We start from the raw sequence: 24697 nt of genomic DNA on the forward strand, positions 1-24697 counted from the left end.
CTTCCAACACCATCATTATTCAGTGAAAGATTAAGGGAAGGGAGAAATTTTCTCCTGCCATAGGGTTGGATATGTAATCTTTATAAATTGCTCTGAGATGGGAAGTATCGTTCTTCTCCAGAGCAGTCACCATTCAAACGTCTGTAAGATGTGCCTGTGCGTGGCTGAATCACCCGCAGTACCCCCACACGTGCTTCCCTGACACACGCCTGGGTCTTAAACATCTGGAAAGCTGATCAAAAGCCATTGAGAAGGACAGGGGCACTGAAAACTGACAGAACAACTTAGCGTTGGTGAAGAGCAGTTGTCTTAGTTCAAGTCAAAGCTTCCACTTCACAGAACCTGATTGCTTTTGCAGGGACAAGGTGTCCCCAACGATTTCATTTTCCTATAACCTAAAGGTCTGTGTTAGCGTGGTAGCTACTGCTCCGGTTTATCAGCTAATTCGATTAATAAAACAATTTGCAATGAGATGGCTCCTCTCTGGAGAAAAAAATATTTCCCACAGACTCTTTGCAATAAAGGGCTCATGCGTAAGAGGAATGAGCTCCTCTAGGTTTATAGGGCGTGTAAACCTGGGGCAGCTCCCCCGTCGTGCTTTAGAAGTGCAGCCTAAGAAGAGTCTAACTGCCTTTCCAAGAGAACCCGGCCTCCTTACGCCGGGATGGAGGAGGAGATGCGCTTCCTCACCCACCTCTCCTGGATCTGTCTTCCTACGAAGGAGCCGCCTTCCTCTGCCTCTGCATGCTCTCTCATTCTCTTCTCCATGCTCTTCTTGACCCTCACTGGTGGCAATGGGGGATACAGATCAGGTGAGGCTGGGCTGTTCATTGTTTAAAAAATAATCTGTCTTCGCATCTTTGTCACAGGATGAGAGATATTACCATGCCTCTCGTGTAAACCTTCAGAGGGCTGCCTCTTCCTCTCAAAAGCCCTGGTTTCAATATCATTACACATCTTGGGTTGTGTGCCCGTGTTCAGACAAAGATCTGTTCTAGGACAGCATTCCTCAAACAGTTATGATGCAGAGAAATACTTTCTTCAAACAGGTGAAAACAAAGATGTCCCAGGTGAAGTTGGGAGCCCCGAGCCCACCTGCTTGAGGAGGGCAGTCACTCCCCAGCCTGGTTTCCGAGGCGCCCCTGCAGATCCCATACTCTCCACGGATTGAGAGTGCAATATGCCTCGGAGTGCAAGGCTCTGCGACCTCGAGGACGCCCAGTCCCGCTCACGGAGGTGGGCTCTTGGGAAGCGTATGTGCCAGTGGATCACACGCTAGTAAGAAATAGGACTTAGGAGATTGTTGTTCCCGGGTCAGAATTTGAGGAGAGAAGAGTACACTTAAATTGATAAATGGCCCCAGGAACCAGCTCAGGCTTTGAATTACGGGGAACTTGCTGTGTTCTGCCACCTCCCCCTGACACGTCCCTCCATCACCCCCCGACCCCCAACTTGAAGCAGCCCTCCTTTCTCCAAATTCCCGCAGCACTTGGTCTATTCTTCTTTCAAGGCACTTACTAATTATCCTTATTGAAAACATCCTCCTTTAAGCATTGCTGGGGATTTTTAGGGAAGAGAGCCCAGGTTCTCCTGGTTCCTCCCCAGCGTGGCTTTTGACTTTGACTTCTCATAAACATAACTTTCGTGTTCTCACTCCTTTATCTTGACTTCCACCGCCCCCCAAAGACCATGGCTGTGTTAAGGACCTTGTTCACCTGCCTTTTCTATTTCCTCCGTTTTGAAGGGTATTACTTCATGTGTAGTGGAAAGAGAATGGGCTTTGGAGTTAACCACTCCAGACTTCAAATCTCAGCTCTTCTGGTTTATGAACTGTGTGACGTTGGGTCAGCTGCACATATAAGTGCCTGCACACAGTAGGTGCTCGCCTAATGTAGGTTCCCTTCCTGCTTATTCTGTAGACTCTGTCAACCATTCTAGGGGTAGGGGAGGAAAGCCCCCAAAGCTGAAACATGCAAACGAATAAGACTACTATGAATAATTGTATGCCAACAAACTGGATAACCTAGAAGAAATGGAGAAGTCCCTAGAGACACACAACCTACTAAGAGTGAATCATGAAGAAATAGAAAATCTAAACAGACTAATAATGAGTAAGAGGTTCAACTAGTAATCAAAATCCTAAAATTCGTATGGAACTATAAAACACCCCAAATAGCCAAAGCAATCTTGAGGAAGAAAAACAAAGCTGAAGACACCACAATTCCTGATTTCAAACTATACTATAAAGCTACAGTAATAAAAACAGTATGGCACTGGCATAAAAACAGACATTTAGACAAGTTGAACAAAATAGAGAGCCCATAACTAAGGCCACACGTACACGGTCAACTAATGTTTCATAATAGTGCCAAGAATACACAATGGTGAAAGGACAGTCTCTTCAATAAATGGTGTTGGGAAAACTGGATATCCACGTGCAAAAGAATGAAATTGGACCTGTATCTTAGACCATACACAAAAATTAACTCAGATTGGATTAAAAACTTAAATATAAGCCCTGGAACCATAAAACTCCTAGCGAAAACATAGGAAAAAACTCCTTGACATTGGTCTTGGCAAAGATTTTTTGGATACGACACCAAAAGCCACTTGATATCGGTCTTGACAATGATATTCTGGATATGACCTCAATAGAACAGGCACAAAAGCAAAAATAAACAAATGGGACTACATCAAGCCAATAAGCTGGTGCACATCAACGGAAACTAGCAAAAAATTGTAAAGACAACCTACAGAATGGGAGAAAGTATTGCAAACTGTATATCAGATAAGGGATTAGTATCCAAAATATATAAGGATTTCACACAACACAACCAGAAAACAAACAACCGATTTAAAACATGGACAAAGGACCTGAACAGACATTTTCCCAAAGACATACAAATGGCCAACAGGTGTATGAAAAGGTGCACAACATCATTAATCAACAGGGAAATGCAAATGAAAACCACAATGAGCTATCAATTCACACCTGTTAGAACGGTTACAATTGAAAAGACAAGAGATAACAAGTGTTGGCAAGGATACGGAGAAAAGAGAAACCTTCTGCACTGTTGGTGGGAATGTAAATTGGTACAGCCATTATAAAATAGATCATGGGCATAATGCCCTTGAGGGTATTAGGCTAAGTGAATTAAGTCAGACAGAGAAAGCCAAATACCGTATGATTTCACTCATATGTGGAAGATAAAAACAACAACAACAACAAACCAAACACAGAGATAGGGAGATTAGACTGGTGATTTCCAGAGGGGAAGGGAAGGGGAGGATGAAAGGAGTGAAAGGGCACATTTATATAGTGATGGATGCTAATTATCTTTGGGTGGTGAACATAAGGTAGTCTTCACAAAATCAAAATACAATGATGTACACCTGAAATTTGTATAGTGTTATAAACCAATGTTACCTCAACAACAAAAAAATAAACTCTTACTCTAAAAGAAAAAAAAAAGAGTATGGAGTTTCCTCAAAAAATTAAAAATAGATCTCCCATATGCTCCCGCAATCCTACTTCTGGGTATATATCCAAAGGAAATGAAATCAGTATCTAAGAGACATCTGCATGCACATGTTCATTGCAGCATTATGCACAGTAGCCAAGATATGGTAACAACCTACCTGTCTGTCAATGAATGAATGCATAAAGAAAGTGTGATCTATCTCTCTCCCTATTTCTCTATCTGTCTATAATAGTATAGTATTCAGCCATAAAAAAGAAGGATTTCCTGCCATTTTGGCAACATGGATGAATCTGGAGGACATTATTCTAAGTGAAATAAGCCAGACATAGAAAGACAAATATTGTATGATCTTACTTATATGTGGAATCATAAAAATTAGAATTCAGAAAAGCTGAGAAGAGAATGGAGGTTGCCAGGAGCTGGGGGTTGGGTGAATGGGGGAGAAGTTGGTCATTGGGTACAAACTTTGAGTTATAAGATGAATAAGTTCTGGGGAATCTAATTTAAAGCGTGATGACTGCAGTTAATCAAACTGTATTGTATACTTTAAATTTGCTAAGAGAGTAGATTTTAAGTGTTCTCACCAGAAAAAAAAAAGGTAACTTTGTGAGATAAAAAATGTTACTTGGCTTGATTATGGTAATCATTTCACAATGTATATGTATATCAAACTATCATGTTATACACCTTAAATATATGCATTTATTGTCAATTATACTTCAACAAAGCTGAAAAAAGATCTATTCATTGGAATATCATCATTAAAGTGCAGCTCATTCATAGTAACTCAAGGGGTGAGCCGGGTGTGAGGAGACTGTAAGAAAGTGTATACTTCTCTTTCAGTTTCATTATCAAGGAGAAGAAAGACCCTGGCATAAACTAGAGATAAATTGGTTCAGAGGAGGCTTTTGTTTCACGAATTAAGAGATTGAATGAGTTTAAGGGGATGGATGGGGAAGTGATGGAGAGGTTGCTGGTAAAAGAGATCCAGTTTATAATTAGTAATAAAAAGTCTTTGAGAGAGCAGGAGAGGAAGGGATACATTTGCAGAAATCAGCTTAGCCCGGGATAGAGATGAACTTCCAATTTTACGAGGTGAGGGGTCACTGGTGGATAGAAATTCAGGGATATTTGTGGATTTCACAGCAGCAAGCTGAAACATGACTTCAAATTATCTATTCATCTGTGTAGTAAGAGGTGGTCCCATTTGTAGAAGCTGAAGAGAAAGGTGAGCATTTGTGAGACTCATAAGGCACGGGAGAGGTCTGAACATTTATGCATCATGGAAGAATGACTTAAAAATCAAGTTATAGTAGGATAGGAGGTATTTATAAAATGCCACTGGGAGATTTGTGGCCCTGTAATTAGACCAGGTCAGTATCCTAATCCTGTGCTGAGACAGATGCAGCCATGGGAAAGGGAGATTGTGGAGTCACCTGGGATTGGGGTCTTGATCCAAAGATGTGGTGAAAGGTCGAGGGTCATGAGATCTATGTGTTTTGGTACATATATGTTGGATTGAGTAGGTAGGGGTTAAATGGGGTCAGTGAAACTGAGGAAAAGTGGAAGTTGATGTTTGGGAAGGAGGTCAGTGTACTGGAGGTTCCCACAGTAAGAGGACCTGGGCAAGGGGAGTAATGTTGTGAACAGGGTGAAAGGAGAAGAGTTGTGGGAAGAGGGAGAGGTCTCTGGTCATTGAGCTGAGAGGTGACATATCCACGGAAAACCTGGGTCTGGGTCTAGGTGAAAGCCCTCAAGGGGGGCATGTCTAGTTATCTGAGATCCAGAGACAGGCAGAGCTGAGTTTAAATTCTAGCTCTGTCATTTTGTAGCCATGTGATTTTGTCATATTCATAAGGCTTTCTGAACCAGTTTATGTCATTTGTTAAATGGGTAACTAACTCATAAACAGTAGTGTTATTTGGGGATGAAATAAGCAAATATATGTAATTCCAGGTGCAGGCTCTCAATCTATTTATCAGATAATTTTTTCTCTTCTCCAGACCTCAGGCTCAAAGGGTTGTAATCCTAACCTTGTTCATGACACATTATCATTATTTGTCCATGCAGTACATTTCATTAGTAATGTTTTTGGTGGTATTTACAGTTGAAAGTTGTTTCTCTCTATATAAATTATGACATGAAGGGATGTTCTTGTTGACGGTAATTACTAGGACAGAACTCCAGCTACCGTTTCACTACAACATCTGAAAGACTCAACTAGATTTCCTTCACGCTATAATATCTGAGCCTTCCTGTCCTGTGGGGAATGTGGGACACAACAGTAGCATTATCATGTATGCACTCTTGCTTCATGCCTGTACAAGGGACTTTTTGTGCTATCTTTACATGATGAGAGTCATTGATCCCTCCAACAGGAGATGAAGCTCTGAATTGTTGCACATTACCATTAAATAGACTCCAAACGAGCCCAGTCACCTAATCAAGGATGTGGGGGATAGAGCGGATGTCGCACTGATATTGCCTGAATCCCCATGTGGAGGAGCCACGATGATTGAGGGCCAGTACATGCAGAGGGTGGGGAGGACAGAGTACCGTGGAGGCTGTGGGCCACTGGGGGCTTATGTAGGTATTGAAGGACACATGGGGATGCACCTAACCAAGAATTATTAAATCAGAAATCCTATAATGGTGCCCTTGGTTGTGGATACAGTAGTCTCCATGTAACAGAAATGATGTTTTCCTAGGATTTAGAATCAGGAAGGAATTAAATAATATCTCTGAGCACCAGGTCTAATTAAAGTATAAAACCCTATGGCTTTCATTTTGTTAGCTGTAAAATGAGGATATTAACATCTTCCTTATGTTCATCGGTAGCTAAAGCCTTCTCCCTGTGACCCTAGGAAAGAGACTGCTCCCCCTGTTTGTCTTAGATCACTCTTCATGCAAGTGTGCTTTCATTTTTGGGAGGAAGACCAGCCCTGAGCTAACATCCGATGCCAATCCTCCTCTTTTTGCTGAGGAAGTTTGGCCCTGGGATAACATCTGTGCCCCTCTTCCTCTACTTTGTATGGGACGCCACCACAGCATGGCTTGACAAGTGGTGCGTCCGTGCGTGCCCAGGATTGGAACCTGCAAACCGCTGGGCCGGTGAAGCGGAGTGCGTGCACTTAACTGCTACGCCACCGTGCTGCCTGCAAGTGCGTTTTTTTTTTTTCAGCTTTTTTTTTTTTTTTTTTGGTGAGGGAGATCAGCCCTGAGCTAACATCGGTGCTAATCCTCCTCTTTTTGCTGAGGAAGACCGGCTCTGAGCTAACATCTACTGCCAATCCTCCTCCTTTCTTTTTTTTTTTCTTCCCCAAAGCCCCAGTAGATAGTTGTATGTCATAGTTGCTCATCCTTCTAGTTGCTGTATATGGGTCACGGCCTCAGCATGGCCGGAGAAGCGGTGCGTCGGTGTACGCTCGGGATCCAAACTCAGGCCACCAGTAGCGGAGCGCGTGCACTTAACCAATAAGCCATGGGGCCGGCCCCTGCAAGTGTGTTTTGAGACCAAGAACGAATGCGTAAAATTTTCCATAGGTTAGAAGAGAGAGAGAGAAAAAATTGAGATAAGCTTTGTTAACTGCAGCTGTGAATACTCAACTACACGTAATCAACTGTTTTTTAAAACTATTCAGATGTTTCTGTCCCTTTTTAGTATATGATGAGTTGTGTTTCTCAGGAAGTCAAGGTCTAGACGGTCAAGAAGAAAGGAGATTCAGTCTCACAAGGCCAAATGCAGGGTGAAGGTGAAAACTAACCAGAAAAGTCCAGATGGTCAAGGAAAAAAGAGATTCAGTCTCACAAGACTAAACGCAGGGTGAAGGTGCCAACCAGCAAGGCCACATGCTCCCCCTCCCCTACCTAAAACTCCTGATAAAGACCTCTACCTTTTTCCTTTCAAGGAGATGGAGTTGAGCTATTTTACTCCCATCTCCTCATCTGGCTGCCTTTCCATAATAAACCTCCTCCATTGCTACAATCTGGATATTTTGGTGATTTGGTTTGCTGCTTATCAGGGAAATGAACTTGAGTTTGTGTTCAGTTTCAGTTTGAGCCAGGGGATTCCCTGCCATGTGAAGGTTTAGGAATTGATGACTGGTGTATGTACAAATGGTGGAAAAGACTGGAGTCTCCTGGATTCTTTTTCTTCCCTCAGCTCTGTCTTCTTAGTTATCAGACTGTCCCACAGGGAGAATACTGAGGAAGAGAGGGGCAGCTGAGTGTTGTCAATGCATGCCTGGGTGAGTCGAGACTTGCTCTCTCGCCTGCATGGACTCTTCTGTTACAGCAGACAGACGGGCAGGTCCCTCCTCTTGGCCTGGATCTTCTAAGGGCACCCAGGAAATATTAGTGGGAGAGAAGTTTCACTAGGATTCTGGGAGGCTTATGGCAGGTCTAGGAGTGAAAAATAAATGATCTCCATCCTACATTTACACTAATTTAGTCAATTCTCCATTAAGGATGTCCTTGCAGTGAAGAGATGTGAATGGTTGTTTCATTTACTTTTTCTCTACCAGACCACAGCCTTGGTGGAGAAGTAACTCACTCAGACCCATGTCAGTGGCTACAGTGGCTTTAGGCATGTGGTTAACACAGGTGTAGAGATGAGTAAGAGCAGAAGGTGGTATTCCAGTGGGGGAAGAGATATTTCAAGGGAGCTCACTCAACCCTCTGTCACAGGGGCTGGAGGCGATGCTGTGCAGCACTGAGGTGGTGGGGTGAATGGAGGAGTGGGCCAGAGACAACAATGAGAGTTCATCTATTCATTTTCACCAACTTTCAATTTATTAAAGTTTTGTAAAATGTAATTGAACATTTTGATGAGTAAAAGAAGATAACTAAAATTCTCCTTACTCCCTTTCCCAAAACCCAGTGTGTCTGTAATTAGCTTTTGATCAAATTTGAAAACTGAACACAATACATGGCAAGTATTTTTTTGATTTTGGCAGTGTGTTGAGGAGAAGGAATATAGTAGATAGGATAAAATTTTGGATTCTACAGCACTTTGGGGGAGACTGCAGTGATCACATACAATTGAGAGGCTTCTGTTTCCCTTTGGCAGGTAGATGGGATTAAGATAGAAGAGAGACCATGGAAACTGATGCTTGGAGGTCCCAGAGAAAACACGGTGGAAACCTCACTCTAGGATGGGTCAGGCTAGGGCCATCCTTCTGCACAGAAGCATCAGGGTCCCCGGGTTGTGTTTCTGGACGAGCTGTCCTTAGCTTAGACTTGAAAATGAATATAGGAGATGTGTAGAGGCAGGAGAAAGAGGCTGCACCTGCTGACCAATCTGCTCTATTCAGCCTGATCAGTTCTGCATAATGGTGGGCATCGCTTCACCATTCTCCACCCTTTTAGTACTAATATACTTATTACGTATGGTTATTGAGTGTTTGTTATAAAGGCGGTACTTTGCAAATTAGCTCACTGGATCTGTCAACATCCATCACGGATTTTTAAACCATTTTGCAGAGGAGAAATGTAAGGTTCATATAGGGGAAATGTTTACCCATAATCAGTTATATGTCGCAGACCATGGATATTGCTTGCTTTGTGATGAGTCTGTGATTTATTTAAATTGATAATAAGGGGAGTCTAGTTATGTATTCTCAAGCTCAAAACTTATAATAACATACTGTATTATATATACCAGTGTGAAAGTGTGAATTCCCACTTTATTAGGGAGTCCTATATTTCCTCACTGATCTTTGTTCTAGTTTTTCCATCCATTACTGAAAGTAGGATATTAAAGTTTCTAAATATTATTATGGAGCTGTCTATTAATTCTATCATTTTTCCTCATATATTTTGGACTGCATTGTTACACACACACATATTTATAATTGTCATATATTCTTGATGAATTTTCCCATTTATCAATACACAATGTCCTTCTTTGTAACTTTAGTATTTGTGACTTAAAATCTCTTAACTGATATTAGTATAGCCACCACAGCTTTGTTTTGGTTATCATTTGCATGAAATATCTTTATCCATCACTTAACTTTCCAACAATTTGTGACTTTGGAACTAGAGAGTGTCTTGTGGACAGCATAAGGTTGAATCATGTTGTTTTTTAATCCATCACACTTTTTCTGCTGGACATGTAAATTGGAAAAGAGTACAGAGCTTCCCCAATCTTTGCTTTTTAATTGTAGATTTTAATTCATTTCCATTTTGAGTTTTATTGATTTTTTCTAGTGTACAGTTTTCTTCTAATTTCCCTTTCTGTATATTTTTTAGTTATTGTCTTAGTGGTCACCCTGAGAATTTCAATTAATCTCATCAATTTATGACAGTTAGTTTGATTTAATACAAACAGATGCATTTTTGTACAAAAACTGCTCCTATATGGAGCTCTTACTCGCCCTTTATGTTGCTTTTGTCACTTATTCCTTCTCTATACATTGTGTATTCATTAACATGGATTTATAATGATTGTTTATGCATTAGGACTTTGTCATATACGAAAATGGAAAAAAATGGGAGTTCCAAAGCAGAAAGCCTTTACTACTGTTTTTGATATTTCCTATGTGGTTACCTTTACTGATGTTATTTTTTAAACATGACTTTGAGTAACTGTCTAGTGTCCCTTCATTTCAACCCAAAGGAAACCCTTTAGCACTTCTGGTAGCACAGGTCTGTTAGTGAAAAACTCTTGAAGATTTTATCTGGAAATATCTTAATTTCTCCTTATTTTTGAAGGACGGTTTTCCCTCATAGAACTCCTGGTTGATAATGTTTCCTTTCAACAGATTGTCACCCTGCTGTCTCCTGGACTACATGGTTTCTTTTTTTTTAACTTTTTGTTTATTGCAGTGACAGTGGTTTATAACATTGTATAAATTTCAGGTGTACATCATTATATGTCTATTTCTGCATAGATTACGTCATGTTCACCACCCAAATACTAGTTACAACCCATCACCACACACATGTGCCGAATTATCCCTTTCGCCCTCCTCCCTCCCCCCTTCCCCTCTGGTAACCATCAATCCAATCTCTGTCTCTATGTGTTGGACTACATGGTTTCTGATGAGAAATTGGCTGATATAATCTTCTGTGGATGCCTTGCACATGATGAATTGCTTCCCTCTTACTTTTTTCAAAATTTTCTGTTTGTCTTGGCTCTTGACAGTTTGATTATAATGTGTCTCAGTGTGGATCTCTTTGGTTTATGCTACTTGCAGCTTGTTGAGATTCTTGGATGTGCAGATTCATGACTTTCAAACATGAGAAGCTTTCAGCCGTTACTTGTTCAAATTGTCCTTCTGAAATTTTCCCTCTTTCCTCTTCGTCTGAGACTCCCATAATGCCTGTGTTGGTACACCTGATGGGCAGCCAGAGGTATGTTAGGCCATGCTCCTTTTTCTTCAGTCGTTTTCCTCTCTACTAGTCAGATGGGGTATTTAAAGTTGACCTACCTTCAAGTTTGCTGATTCTTTCTTCTGTCTGCTCAAATCTGCTGTTGAACCCTTTGGTGAAGTTTTCATTTCAGTTAATGTATTTTTCAGCTTCAGCATTTTTTTGGTTCCTTTTTTATAATTTCTATCTCTATGGGTATTCTCTATTTGATGAGAATACATTCTCCTGATTTGTTGTCCACGATTTCCTTTAGCTGTTTGAGAATATTGATGGCAATTCATATAAAAATTTTAAAGCTGAATGTTTGGACTTCACAAGCAACTGTTACCTTTATTTCTTTTATAAATGGACCATACTTTCTTACTTATTTGCATAGTTTGTAGATATTTTGGAAATTGGACATTTTGAATATTATAATGTAGTAACTTTGGAAATCAGATTATCTCCCTTCCTTGGGGTTTTCTTGCTACTTATTGTGGGTTGAAGTTGTTTGTTTGTTTTCTAACTTCTTTTTGTAAACACTGTATGCTTTGTCATGTATGTCCATTGAAGTCTACATTCCATGAGCTTAGTGGTCAACTAGTGATTTGCACAGATTTCTTAAATGCCTGTGCCCCCCAGTGTACACTTACTGACATGTTTTGATAAAATTGCTTTTCTTTTTTTTGTGAGGAGGACTAGCCCTGAGGTAACATCTGATGCCAATCCTCCCCTTTTTTCCTTGAGGAAGATTGGCCCTGGGCTAACATCCATGCCCATCTTCCTCTACTATTTTTTTATATGGGATGCCGCCACAGCATGGCTTAACAAGCAGTGCATTGGTGCACACCTGGGATCCGAACCAGTGAACCCCAGGCCGCTGAAGTGGAGCGCGCGCACTTAACTGCTTGCGCCATTGGCCGGCCCCTCAAATTGCTTTTCAAATCAGTTAAGAAAACAAATATTCATTGATAGTGTCTTATAATTACATTTATTAGTGCCGTTTGTCTTTTTATGTGCGTTCATATTATTATCTGAGCCCAGTCTCCTTCAGTCTGAATAACTTTTACTATTTCTTGTATGGTGGATGTGCTAGCAAAAAATTATCTCAGTTTTTATTTATCTGGAATGTCTTCATCTCACCTTTATTTTTAATAGATAGCTTTTCTAGTTATAGAATCCTTGGTCAACAGTTTTTTTCTTTGAGCATTGGACAAAAAGATGATAAACAAGGAGCTGAAAAGCTTCCAAGAAGACACACAAATCAAGACCTAGGAAAGTGACTGAACTGAGCCACGATTTTGTAGTGATGGCAGGTGATGGTATATTGGACTGGGCTGGAGATAGCAGGGAGAATTCTAACAGAATGCAGTAGAAGCCTGGGGAGTAGGTGACCCTGACTGCAGCCAAATGGACAATTTATTTGTTAGACAATCAAAGATGGGACATGAGCGGTACACCAGGCTGAATCCAAACATGATTAAATCTGGTGCCTTGGGCTAGATCCATAGGTTGAGTGGGGAGAAAAGTCACTACTTTGACATCAGGTGGTATTTGATTAAGATAGTGCCACAGACATGGTAGTCATGATTAAGGTTAAGGTTAAAGTTACAGTTCATTATAACAGATGACAGGTGGATGGGTGTCACAAAAACTAATAAAATCTGGCAGTTGCTGAGGATTGGGTTCTCTAATTCTGAGTGTGAAATAAAACAGCCCTATGAGTAGAAACAGCAGAGGAGATTGGGGGATGGGTGTGGGAGAACATATAACCTGGGAGCCTGGATGTCCATGTAGAAATAAGTCACCCGGAGAAGGACAGTGCATATGCCAACCCTCAGTGCTGCTTGAAGGAAGGTGTCCTTTCTGTCCTCCCAAAATGCACCTGCCCAACAGGTGGAGGTGTAGGGGTGCAAAGGAGCCTGCATCTGCTTCCACGCCAGGTGCCCTCACTCAGGCTGTGTCCTCTGGAGAAAAAGCCCTTCACCTGCATAGGTCTGGGGGAGGGGCACTTTCCTCATTCCCACAAAAGTGGTGGATAGTGCAGATGTGGCCCTGAAATCCAGGGACATATGTGAAGGCCACCAGGAATCTTTTGTATCAGTGAAGATACATTGGATAATCTGACATGGAAATAAATATGAAAAAAAGTCCTTTTGAAGGTAGGATTATTGTTTGACTTCTGTTATGTAGACAAGGACTGAGACCATACAACCCACCAGGCCAAGATGACCTAGGAAAATGAGCTCACATGTGGAAAAGTTTGAAAGCCAGCTGTTCCTTGTCTGCTGTTTTCAAGGAATTAGTTTGGTTCAGTTTTCTCTTTGGTGGCTCTCCTTTCCATCAATCTCAAGGCCAGATCACCTGATCCTACAGGTGACACGACAATCATGGGCCTGGAGAGAGATGAGCTGACAGCATCCCGTTCTTATGACTATGTCTTGGGTCCACAGTTCACGCCCAGGATAATTCCAAAGGCTCAGCTGGGTGAGTGTCTATGTCTCAGCTTCATGAACAGCGAGTGCTCAAGACCCTAGGTGGGTGGTGGGGCGAGGTAGGATTTTCTCAGTGATGTGTTAGGATAATTCTCTTCTCATAATTTTGGTTTTACATCTCACTGAATCATAACTAATCAGTAAGTATTTCCAGATGAAACATAAATTTCATTAATATTAAGATCACAATAATTTATAATTTGTGGAAGGAAGTTTGTAATTTTATGATGTTATTTTGAATTGCAATTTTATTTGAATATTTATCATTTTAATAAATTAGTTCAGAAACAAATTATTTTATGCATTTATGGAAAATTTAACCTTTTAAGACACAGCGAGTCTGAGGTAATCCAGGATGATTTAGTCTTACTTCCTTTTTTTAAACTTGGACCACACTTTAGCATATTTCTAAAACTTTGGTTGTTTACAATAATGTAATTAAACACGAGATTTTCTACGTTTCACAATAGTGAGAGTTTAGCAGATGACGATAAAGAATAGTATGTTTATTCCATTATAGTAATTGTTAACAGAGGGATTCCTTTTGTTGTTGTTGTTACTACAAAACTATCTGGAAACGTCACTTTCTGTTGCATGTCTAATCTCTGTACGGTTAATGACTAACTTACAGAAATGGAAGCATGGTAGCACTCAGCATGATATCAAATATTTCCTTAAAATAAGTTGTTTAATATTTTGTGTTATTTAAATGGACTACAACTTATAAAATGCTCTGTATATTAGCTTGAGTGAGATTGCTTAGTGATGAGAGAATCATAATTTGCAAACTTGAATGACATAGCATTCACTTATAATTATAAAAATTTCTAAATATAATTTCTAAGTATAAAAAAACTTATAATATAAAAAACTATGCTCAAAATTTACTATCTCTGCTGTTTCCTCTGAAAGTTTTAAATTGTTATTAGCTCAATAAGACACATATTCACAAAACTGATAAGTAAATTTCAATTTAGTCATTTAAATTAACAAGTTAACATTGTCTGCATCGAGTCTTCTAGTGTCTGTGTGTCTTTAAAATGGAAGACAGCGAGGATGGAACCAAGATGCTGTTGAAAACAGAAATGAACAAAATGATGATGACAGGGATTGTCTGTCTGTGGCTCTCAACTGCATCAAAACCTCAAGAAACTTGATCAGTAGAAAACTTGTATGTTCCTGAACACTGGAGAATTTTAAGTTTTTCTTAAAATAACTCATGTTAAGCCCCTGCATCTCATGTAAAGGAGGGAAGATGTCAGAGACAATGGGCCTTGACTAACCTGAAGAGAGTTCTTGGAGCACAGAAAACATGCTTTCCATTTCCTTCCTGAAACAACATTTGAAACAACAAGTTGTGATCTCCTCATGACTGTGATGCACAGGGTCACGGTGGTAAAAGATCTTGCAATCCTTTATGAGAAAAAGTGTCACATTTTTGCTCAGATCTTTTTGGTTTCCGTGGTCAGAAAAACACACTGCAGACAGGATTTTAAAGTTTCCAGAAATAGATAACACAGGATTTGTGTTTGAGCCCGTCCAGTGTTTTCCTGACTCCTACTTCTGCAGCAACATGTCCCCTGCCCATGTTTTCCCCGTTTAAGCCAAGAATTAAATGTCCTGGGATTATGAATACCCTCAGTAGCAAGCACTTTGCTTCCAGCTGCACCCTACATGAAGTTCAATTGCCAAAGAACAGTGGGTGCATTTCAGGTTTTCAATGGTATCTGGAACTTACCATCATGATTCTGTTTACATTTGTACATTTCACAAAGGCTTTTCATGGCACTGATCTAGCTGGGAAAGGTAATTTCCTTTCTGATATTGCCAGGTGTGTTTCTAAAGTTGCGAACTATTGCCTCTGACCCAACCAACCCCCGGTTCCCCAACCAGGTCACCTGCAATTCTCACAAGAGCTGTATGCTGTCATTGACCAGTCATGGGTTTTACCATGCTTTTCATAGAATATGGTAAAACCTATAAGGAAAATAACTTTTTATTCATACAATAATAAAAAACCCACAGGATATTATTTTGTGATCTAGATTTCACTTAACTATATGCTAGGCAAAGAACTACATTAAAAAGATATCCATCATAAAATAACACAACACTAAACATTAGATATTATTATATAGATGAAGAAATAGGCTTCATCAAACTTTTTTTCTCAAAAATAGTATATTGTCTAATGCAAAATAGCACTTGGGTTTTATTAATGGCTTCTTCCTTTGATTACAGTCCTTCTCTTCTTCAGACATCTGGTCTAAGCTCTTAGACTTCATGACCAGTCTTCTGTTCCCTGTGCCTTTAATGGTGTTATTTCCCCCACCATTGTCCATGATTAGGCTTATACTTTGGGGCCAATAATAGTGCGAATAGCCAAAAGTGAAGGCAGTCTGATGAGGGTGAACTTGAGCTGCATTTTCTGTCTTCTGAGAGTGCTCAGGGGCTTCACTCTCAGCCCCAGGACAAGCTGGTCATCACTTCTCACAGTGAACGCTGAGATGTGCATTCAAACTGCTAAGTTTCTAAGGTATCAGTTAGGACCCAAGTCTCCTTTACACTCAGACCAAACTACATGGCCTCTATGAATTTTTCTTCTATTCCACTTCTCCAAGGTCTGCACCACGTTTTCAGATCCCATGAATATTTCATGTTGAGGTTGCCAGATAAACCAAATGAAAATACAGCGCACACAGTTAAGTTTAAAATTTGGAAAGACAACAAATAACATTTTAGTATAACTGTGTAACGTTTGCCTGTAATATTTGTATGCACTACCTGGGGGTATTAAAGATATTATTTGTAGTATATTACTATGTATAGTAACTATTTGCCTGAAATTCATATTTAACTGACTGTACTTGATCTGTTAACCCCAGTCCTTGAGAACCATAGTCCTCTCACGTCAGGCTCAGCACTAGGGCCCTCAAGAGCCTCATGGAGAAGGATGCCCATGGTGATCCAGCAGATACACTCCTTCTCAGTGCGACAGTCAATTTCAGAGTGCAGGCATGAATTAGAAGCAGTGAGACAGACATTCCATGGGGTGAGAGAAGAAAATATTAAAATTATCCATGTTACTTTACCCAATATTTTCCCTATATGTTTAGGTAATGGCTTAAACTGTATGTAGAATATTAATAAAATGTTTCAGACACAGTTATTAAATAATTCCCCATATATTGTTGGTGATTCCCAAATATTTGATTACTTGTCCTGGGATTAACGTGATCCTTAGATGTAGAGACCATTGTGCCTCCGAGTCAGTATTACCCTGGTGCTTCTCCTGAGTGTGACGCGGCAGCAGAACCAAAGTGTGTGTGGGCGCAGACGTTTGCCTGTGAGAACCGCTGGTTGTTTGGTTATGGCAATGACGCAAATATGTCCCTTTACTAGATTAAGCTTTGGGAGAAAGAGTAAAAAGCATTTACTCAACTATGAAATGTCTCCTTTATAAATTCGTTTCTATCAGGTGGTCTTAGATCAATGTTCTGCCTCAGCTGTGATTTTCTGAGTTTGAGCCAATAATACTATTAAATTATCTGCATTGTTTTTCACATTTATATTTATGGGCCACTGTGTTTATAAATGATCTTAAAAACATAACTGAATACTCTTTCATCTCAGAAGAGGAAGAGAGGAATTGTGGGGATTTCCTTTGCACAGCATGATACAGCTGAATTTTTCTAAGCCCTGGATTGAATTAATTTGATCAAATTATGATGCCTGCATCCAGGGCAAATAACATGAGAAAGTAATTTCAAAACCATTCAGTGATATTTCACAAAGGATTCTGTTACAGAGATTTCGTGATTAAGGCATGAGCGGAGGCATCTTTAGTAATGGAGACCTAAGTATCTTTACAAGGCCTGGCAGGGTATCCCTGTATTAAGTGAAGTCTCAAGACATGAAGTGCCATGTGAACACTGTGATGCAACCTCCTGAATGTCATAAAGTCCAGAAACATTTTTTTGTTTGTTCTCTTGAAAATTGAGATCAAGATTTTAGCGATCCTCTGCTGAGATGAAGAGAGTTTCCATAAGGGGTCTCTGTATGGAAACTCTACTGGGAGAGAGCTAGGATCATTTCGAGGAGATACACTTCTTATAAAGATGTCCGCATCTCAATCCCACACTGTGGGAATACAGTCTTAGGTAATATGACACAAAGGAGTTAAGGTGCAGATGCAGTGAAGGTCGATAATCAGCTGACTTTAGGATAGGGCAGGCCCCACCCCATGTAATCACAGAGTACTCAAATGTGGAAGAAGGACCGAAAAGAAAAAGCATCAGAGTGATTTGATGTGGGATAGGCTCAAAGGAATATTTTTTTTCCAAAGTTTTTTGGTAATTTTTTCCCCATTAGCATAAAATGTTCATTTGTACAAACACTCATGATTTGTTTTTTAATAAAAATTGTGTATATTTAAGGTTTACAGCATGATGTTTTGACATACATACACATAGTGAAATGACTACTACAATCAAGCTAATTAACATATATTAACATTTCTCCTTACATTGTTACCACTTTTTTTGTATGGTGAGAACACCTGAAATCTACACTCTTAGCAAATTTCCAGTGTATAACACAGTATTATTTTAGACTTATTTATCATACATAACTGCAACCTTGTTCCCCTTAACCAACATCTCCCCATTTTCCACGCCTCCCCCCCCCCACCCCCCAGGTAACCACCACTCTACTCTCTGCTCTCATGTATTCAACTTTTTTAGATTCCACATAGAAGTGGGATCATGCAGTATTTGTCTTCTGTGTCTGGCTTATTTCACTTAGCATAATATCCTCCAGGTTTATGCATGTCGTTGGAAATCGCAGGATTTTCTTTTTAAAGGTTGAATAATATTCCAATGTATATAGACACACTACAATTTCTTTATCCATTCATCTGTCAACAGATGTTTAGGTTGTTTCCATATCTTAGGTATTGTGAATAATATTGCCATGAATTTGGAAGCACAGATGTCTCTTCGAGCTACTGATTTCATTTTATATGAACATCACTGTTTAGAAAGCATTTGTTTACTTTCTGCATTCTTTCATTTAATATTCACACTCAGAACAGTGAGTCCCAATACCCTAGTAGTATAGATAATGTGCACCCTATACATATATGATTGTGGATGTGTTGGTATGTGATATGTTAATTATTTAGTGTATAAACTAATATTGAGACTGTATTTTTAAGAATTTAAATGAGATAGGGTCAATCAAGAATAAATTGGTGAAATTAAAATGATGGGGGAAGTGATTACTTTGATTATGGAATGAATAACACGGAAGAGGGGAGATCTTTTGTTTATTTTTTCTGACTATAAAACATGTTTCTTCTTTTCCATTAAGACCATCACTTTCCATTTATGTTACCATTAAGAAATGCCATTTTCTCCCAAGCTGCCATCGGACTCACTGCCAACATATTCCTCCTTCTCTTCCACATCTTCACAGCCCTTCTGGATCACAGGCCGAATGAGCTCACTGAACTGACCATCTGTCACTTGACCCTCATCGACACAGTGATGCTCCTCACCAGGGTGTTCTTGAAGGCAACACGTTTCCGCGTCTTCCCTCTGGGAGTCACTGAAATGAGTGACACGATGATGGCGCAGTGTCGAAGGAGATACAGTCTCCACATTCTGTCACCACACTGAGGTGCAGCACCTCGTGCAACATGAACAGGAAACTGACACAACATGTGAGTTACTTCACTAAAACTGAATCCAAGGCCATTCCTCACAAGAGACAGGACTGCGTTTAGAGAGCAGGAGCCAGCCATCCGCGCCACGTCACAGGCCGGATCAGTGTCCTTAAACTCTTACCCTGGAAACTGAGCACGAAGAGTCCCACGGACCAGCAGCAATTCCGACCAGAAGTGCAAGCGCAGGACCCCTCACCCCTGTGCCGCCATCACAGTCTTGACTGGCCGTCGGTGGCTCTGCACCGTCCCACCTGCACTGCAGGACAGGACCGACCTGTCCTTCCCGGAGCCTGAAATGCCACAGGCCGAGGCCCCCTCACAGCTCCCTCGGACGGAGGCACTGCACACTCAACGCAGGCTGAGGTGCCTGGACCAGACCGCCAGGCTCCCTGACCGTCCGGATCTTACCTTCTAAAGGAGGAAGGAGACATGCTTCTAAATACACTCACTTCTAACGTTCAACTTCCTAATTTCTATTAAGATTTGTTTTTGGAGACAGAGGGCCCACTTGCTAGCTGTAGGACACGTGACTTAACTTCTCTAAGCCTCAGTCTCCTCACCCATGAAATGGGCAAAGCTGCCGGCTCTGCCCGGTGGAGTGGGAAGACGGGACAGGGGCCAGGCTCCAGCAACGTGTGCAGCACCCGACCCTGGTTTTGAGCACCTCCTCCTCCTCTCTGTCATATGCGTTCAGGCCTCGAGACTTATAAGATGAAACTGAATCACCCTCCCCCAAACAAAAAACCACTTTTGTTTTATCATCAGAATCAATTTCTCCAAAATATGTACTAATACCTCTGCAGAACAGAAAACATTACGGAACAACAGTTCAGAAAATATTAAAGAGAAAAACCAATACGTGTCTGCTTTGAAACGAAAGTTCTCAGTCACTAACATGTGCACAGATTGACCAGCACGCGAGTCCACTCTCCAAGGTCCCTGTATCGACTCTCTGCTCTCAGACTGACCAGCTCCACTGCGGCTTGATGCCAGAGCCTGCGTATATCTCCCAGAGAGGGCACCCCTCTGTGGACTGCCCTCATTGTAGTTTCAGCATCTCTACACGCGATATCTTATCACTTATGAAGCAGTTCACATACCTCCTGAGTTAAAAGGACTCAAACCTTGGAAAGAACGCCAGTCTCCAGGCAATGAGTTAAATTGGAAATATGACGACACGCAGGAGAAGCAAGATGGACAGGCACCGTCCACCTGAAGAAAGAGGCCCTTTTAGAAGCGTTTTCCCCCTTTGGTCACCTGGGTCCCAGTCGCTTGATTTCCCACATCTTCTTCCCTGGGATGTCCCTGAGCACACCTGAAGAGGAAGTGGAAATAGTACGTAATTCCATTAGAAGACAATGGTTGGACTTAACATTATTGATCTGATACCTGGAAAAGTAGGGGATTGTGCTCAATGAATGTAACCAACTTCTCTCCACTTGGTACCAATCACACTGTAATTCAACCAGGGGGAACCACAGAAACGTGAACCATTAGATTCTTTTAGAGCTTACCGTACTGCATCACGTTTCAAGACACTTCCCCAAAGCACTTCTTATATTTTCTGAGATCCTATACTTTATAAATAAAATCAAAGGAAGGGCTCTCTCCCTTTCTTTAGAAAACACTTATATTTAAGATAACAGGTTTGCAAGTAGTTATGTTTTAAAATCCCTAATAGTTTATATAAAGATGCTGGTGGTTCAGTTCTGAATGGAAGAAAGAAAAGAAAGATAGAAGGAGAAGAAAAGAACCCAGAACTTGAGCTACATCAGAAAACTGGAAACCTACTTTAGTGAACACACTGGACAGAAGGTCCACATTAAACCCACCGCCCTATAGTGAGCAGCCCTCTCATCCACTCACGCTCACACTCACACACTGGATTTGCATTATGCACAAGCTCTACAAACTGAAGTTCCTACAGTACAGGGATATGCAAGTGACTATTAATTCAGTTTCTGCTCTTCTGATTACCAAGTGCCAGACATGATGTGAAGCACTGGAGATGCAGGCATAAGATACTGGCTCTGTCCTCAAGGAATGGACAGTGTGGCTATTTAAGTGCTGGCACCAGCCAGTTCCTTGAACTGAGAGTGTGTTTTGACACAGCGCTCGTGGCCCCGTGAAGAAGACAACCAGCCCGTGGTCTGACTGCCACCTTCCAGACCTCCACATGCCGGCAGCCCTGGGCCCCCCTCCCTGGTCCTTCTCTTTCCTCCCACACTCAGACCCTCATCCAAAGTGGCCTCCCGCACACTCCTACCTCTAGTCCAGGCCTACTCCCTGAGCTCCAGGCCCGGAGACCCAAAGGCTCCCTGGACATCACAACACAGGTGTCTAACAGGCACCTCACAGTCAGCGCCTACAAAACCAAACTCCATCAGCTCCCACTAAGCAGGATCTCCCCAAGTCTTCCCCACCTGAGTTTCTGAGCTCAGGCCCTAAACCTCCCTCCAGCTTCAACTCCTCCCTCTGCAACCCCGCCCTCACACTTCCAACCTGTACACAGTCCTAAGGTCCGGACCTTCAAACACACCCGGAATTCACCCTCCCCACCCTGACCTGAGCCTCAAGGCCTCTTGCCTGGCTTATTGCAACAGCCTCCTAATTGGTCTCCTTGCTTCTGCCATGCTCTGTGGTATGTTCTCAAGAGCAGCCAGAGCGAGTCTGCTAAACATACGTTCAGTCACGTTACTCCTGCTCTCAAAACCTTCCAAAGGGTCACCATCCCATTGAGAACAGACACCCACTCCGCACTATGACCCAACGAGGCCCCAGGACTGGGCCCAACTCACCCCTCTGTCTTCAGCTCCTGGTTCCCTCACCCCACCTGCTGTACCCTGGTCACACTGGCCTATTGCTGCTCCCAGAGCATGCCACTCGCCCTTCCTCCTGCACTGCTTTCGTGTCTTACATAAAACGCTCCTCCGCAGTGAGACCTTTCCTGGCCATCCTGGCCACAACTCCAGCCTCCTCTTGCTCGGCCCACATCACTCTCCCACATCCCAATCTTCCACACGGTGTCATGTCATGTCAGCCGGGGCACAGCTGTTGTCTCTTCACTTCTCTAGCCCCAGGGTCTAGAACAATGCCTGAGGCAAACTTTGCACTCCAAAATACATGCAGTTCCTTGAACAGATGAGTATAAAAACAACCAGGAACTGCCTAACACTTGGTCAAGGAAGGCTGAATCTGTAAGGACTCCAGGGATCAGTGGAGGCTGGTCCATTAATCGTCCCTAAAAGGACATATGTACAGCATCACATCAGAAAAGAAATTCCCCAGCACACCCTACAGATATCATATGTATTCTTATCAGCATCAACAGAGGTCTTCCACCTTTTCTACTTTGAAGCAGCCTTCCGTGTCCCATAGGGGATCATCCTAACTTGAACATGAGATTTTCACACTGAAGGTAGTATGACCAACATTAAACTGTGCTTTTCACCTTAACCAAGTCTCTCCGAAGAATGGTCATAGGTATGCAAGCAGTAAGAACTTCAAAGAAAGTGGATAAGTAAATAATTGTGTTCCTTCTCCCACCCTATGCCCCTGCGAACAGTACAACAGCCCCTGATACTTTCTTGTTTTAAAACAAACTTCACAGAAAATCCGTCTGGTTAACACGCTCCTTTGGGAGTCAGGGCTACTGTTTCCTCCAGCCACCTAACACATTTAAGTGAAGAGATGCCACAGACCGTTGAAATCTTGGGCGAACATGCCTACGTTACAGTTTACAAACTGGGATTTCAGTCAATTGATGTTGCAGCTGCCAGGAAGAGAAAACCGAAGGAAGAACACTGCCACCCAGGATGACAGGTGGAATTAAATCAGGGGAAAGACTTCCTGGACGGAGGAGGGGTTCTTGAAGGAAATCACTCCCTACAAGGAATGAAAGAACCAAAACTGTTGTGGGATGAAAAAGAGAGCGCGTGTAACAACGCTTTCAAGGCTACTGGACCAAGAGCCACAACATCTTGCATCAAAAATTCCGGAACTGTCCCCTCTGGAGGAGCAGCATAAGAGGATGGGCCAACACCCCACCCCCGCCCCCCGAAAAGCGCCTGGATGATCTGTTGGTCAGTGAATGAAACAACACAACTGCGTGTGCTGTGAGTGTTGGAGCGTCTCCCCTCAGCCCCCAACAGAACCAAGAGAGCTTGCCCGTCTTCCCTCCCGGCGGGGGAGGCAGAAGCCCTTTCAAGACGCGCTCCGCCCGAGCGCGTCCCGCCGCCGCGCTGTCCCTTCTCGTCGCCGCGGCCTGGGCCTGGCGGGGGTCGCCGGGCGCTGCGGGCGGCCTGGAAAAGCGCCGGGACCCGCCGATCCCGACCGTGAGCCCCGCGCCGGCCTCGCCCCGCCCGAGGGCCCCGCCCCGGCCGCCGCCCTGCGCCCAAGCCCCCGGGACGTCCCGGGCCGCGGCGCCGGGCGAGCGCCCCCCGCGGCCGCCCCTCCCGGCTCCCTCCGCGCCCCGTCTTCCCGCGCCGACGCGGCTGGGCGCCGCCATCTTGCCGGACGGCGGCCCCCACGTCCCGCCGCCCAGTCGCCGCCGCCGCACCCCTGGGGGGTCCCGCTAGGGGCCCAAACCCCGAGGTGGTGACGGGCTGCGGGCCGCGAACTGAGCCGACCGGCAGGGCAGGGGGACAAGCCGCCCCTCCCTCCGCCGGGCGCCGGGCTGCCCGCCGGCCACGGCCCTGCCCGCTGGGCCCCGCGGGGAAACTGACGCCGCGCGGCCGGCCCGAGGCGGCCTCACTTGGGGCGCCGGGCCTCGGGGCCGGTCCCGCGAATGAGCCAGCGCCCGGGCGCTGTGTGACCTTGGCCCTGGCTGGCGTCTCTGGCCCGGGCTCCTCGCGTCGCCGTGGCCACCGGCGGTCACTCCCGCGCGCACCCTGAGCCCACCTGGAGGCCGCCCGGCTTCCACCTTAGGGCCTCCACCACCCTCTCACCACCACCCCGCGGCCACCTTAAGCTCCCCTCACTCAAGTTGGTGCTGACAATTTCCAGAAACAGTGTGTTCCGGAAACGCTCCTCTTTTGGTCAGCTGTCCTCCTGCGTTTGCTCTGACTTCTCCGCTCCTTTGATCCTGGGAGCCCGCCTTGATCTCTGCCATCAGGACTGTGGCTGAGCAAATGCAACTTGTACCTGGGTTACCACGGGCTCCCAGATGCTCTGTGACTAGAAGGATCTGGCGGTTCCGGGGAAAGGTAGCTCTGCCCATAGAGGTGAGGCCTGGAGCGGATCCTGACAGCATCCTGCGGGGAGCAGGGCACGGCCCACGCCTCCTGGAGAGGCTGACCCTGCGGACTCGCGGGAGGGGCGCCTTTCCCACTTCCTCCTGGGCCCCCGAGGAAGTTGGCCCCGGACAGGGCAAGGGGTTTGGCTTCCCTCTGGCCTGGCGCCTTCCTGAGGGCTTCTGGAATTCAGCTATTTCAGCGAGTCCCTTTCTGTGGACTTCTACACTGAAGGTGCCAGGACAGTGAACTGAAGGGACTTGACGTGAAAGACCCCCTCGCAGATACTTCTGTTTGATGTTGCAGGGTGTTAAGTTTTAAAGACCTGAATGACGCTTGTCATTTATAGTCTTATTGGAAGTTTACAGTGGTTTGTTCTGAGTCTCATGTTGTTCCCGTCTATCAAAAGAA

General features: G+C 43.4%; 1 pseudogene; it reads right to left on the reverse strand.

Annotated features, from left to right (window-relative positions):
- The window catches only part of LOC131414619 (peroxynitrite isomerase THAP4-like), a 26510-nt pseudogene extending 2948 nt beyond the window's left edge, over window positions 1-23562 (reverse strand).
- Window positions 23563-24697: the final 1135 nt, after the last annotated feature.

The sequence above is a fragment of the Diceros bicornis genome, chromosome 15, assembly GCF_020826845.1.
Source record: "Diceros bicornis minor isolate mBicDic1 chromosome 15, mDicBic1.mat.cur, whole genome shotgun sequence".
Taxonomy (NCBI): Eukaryota; Metazoa; Chordata; class Mammalia; order Perissodactyla; family Rhinocerotidae; genus Diceros; species Diceros bicornis.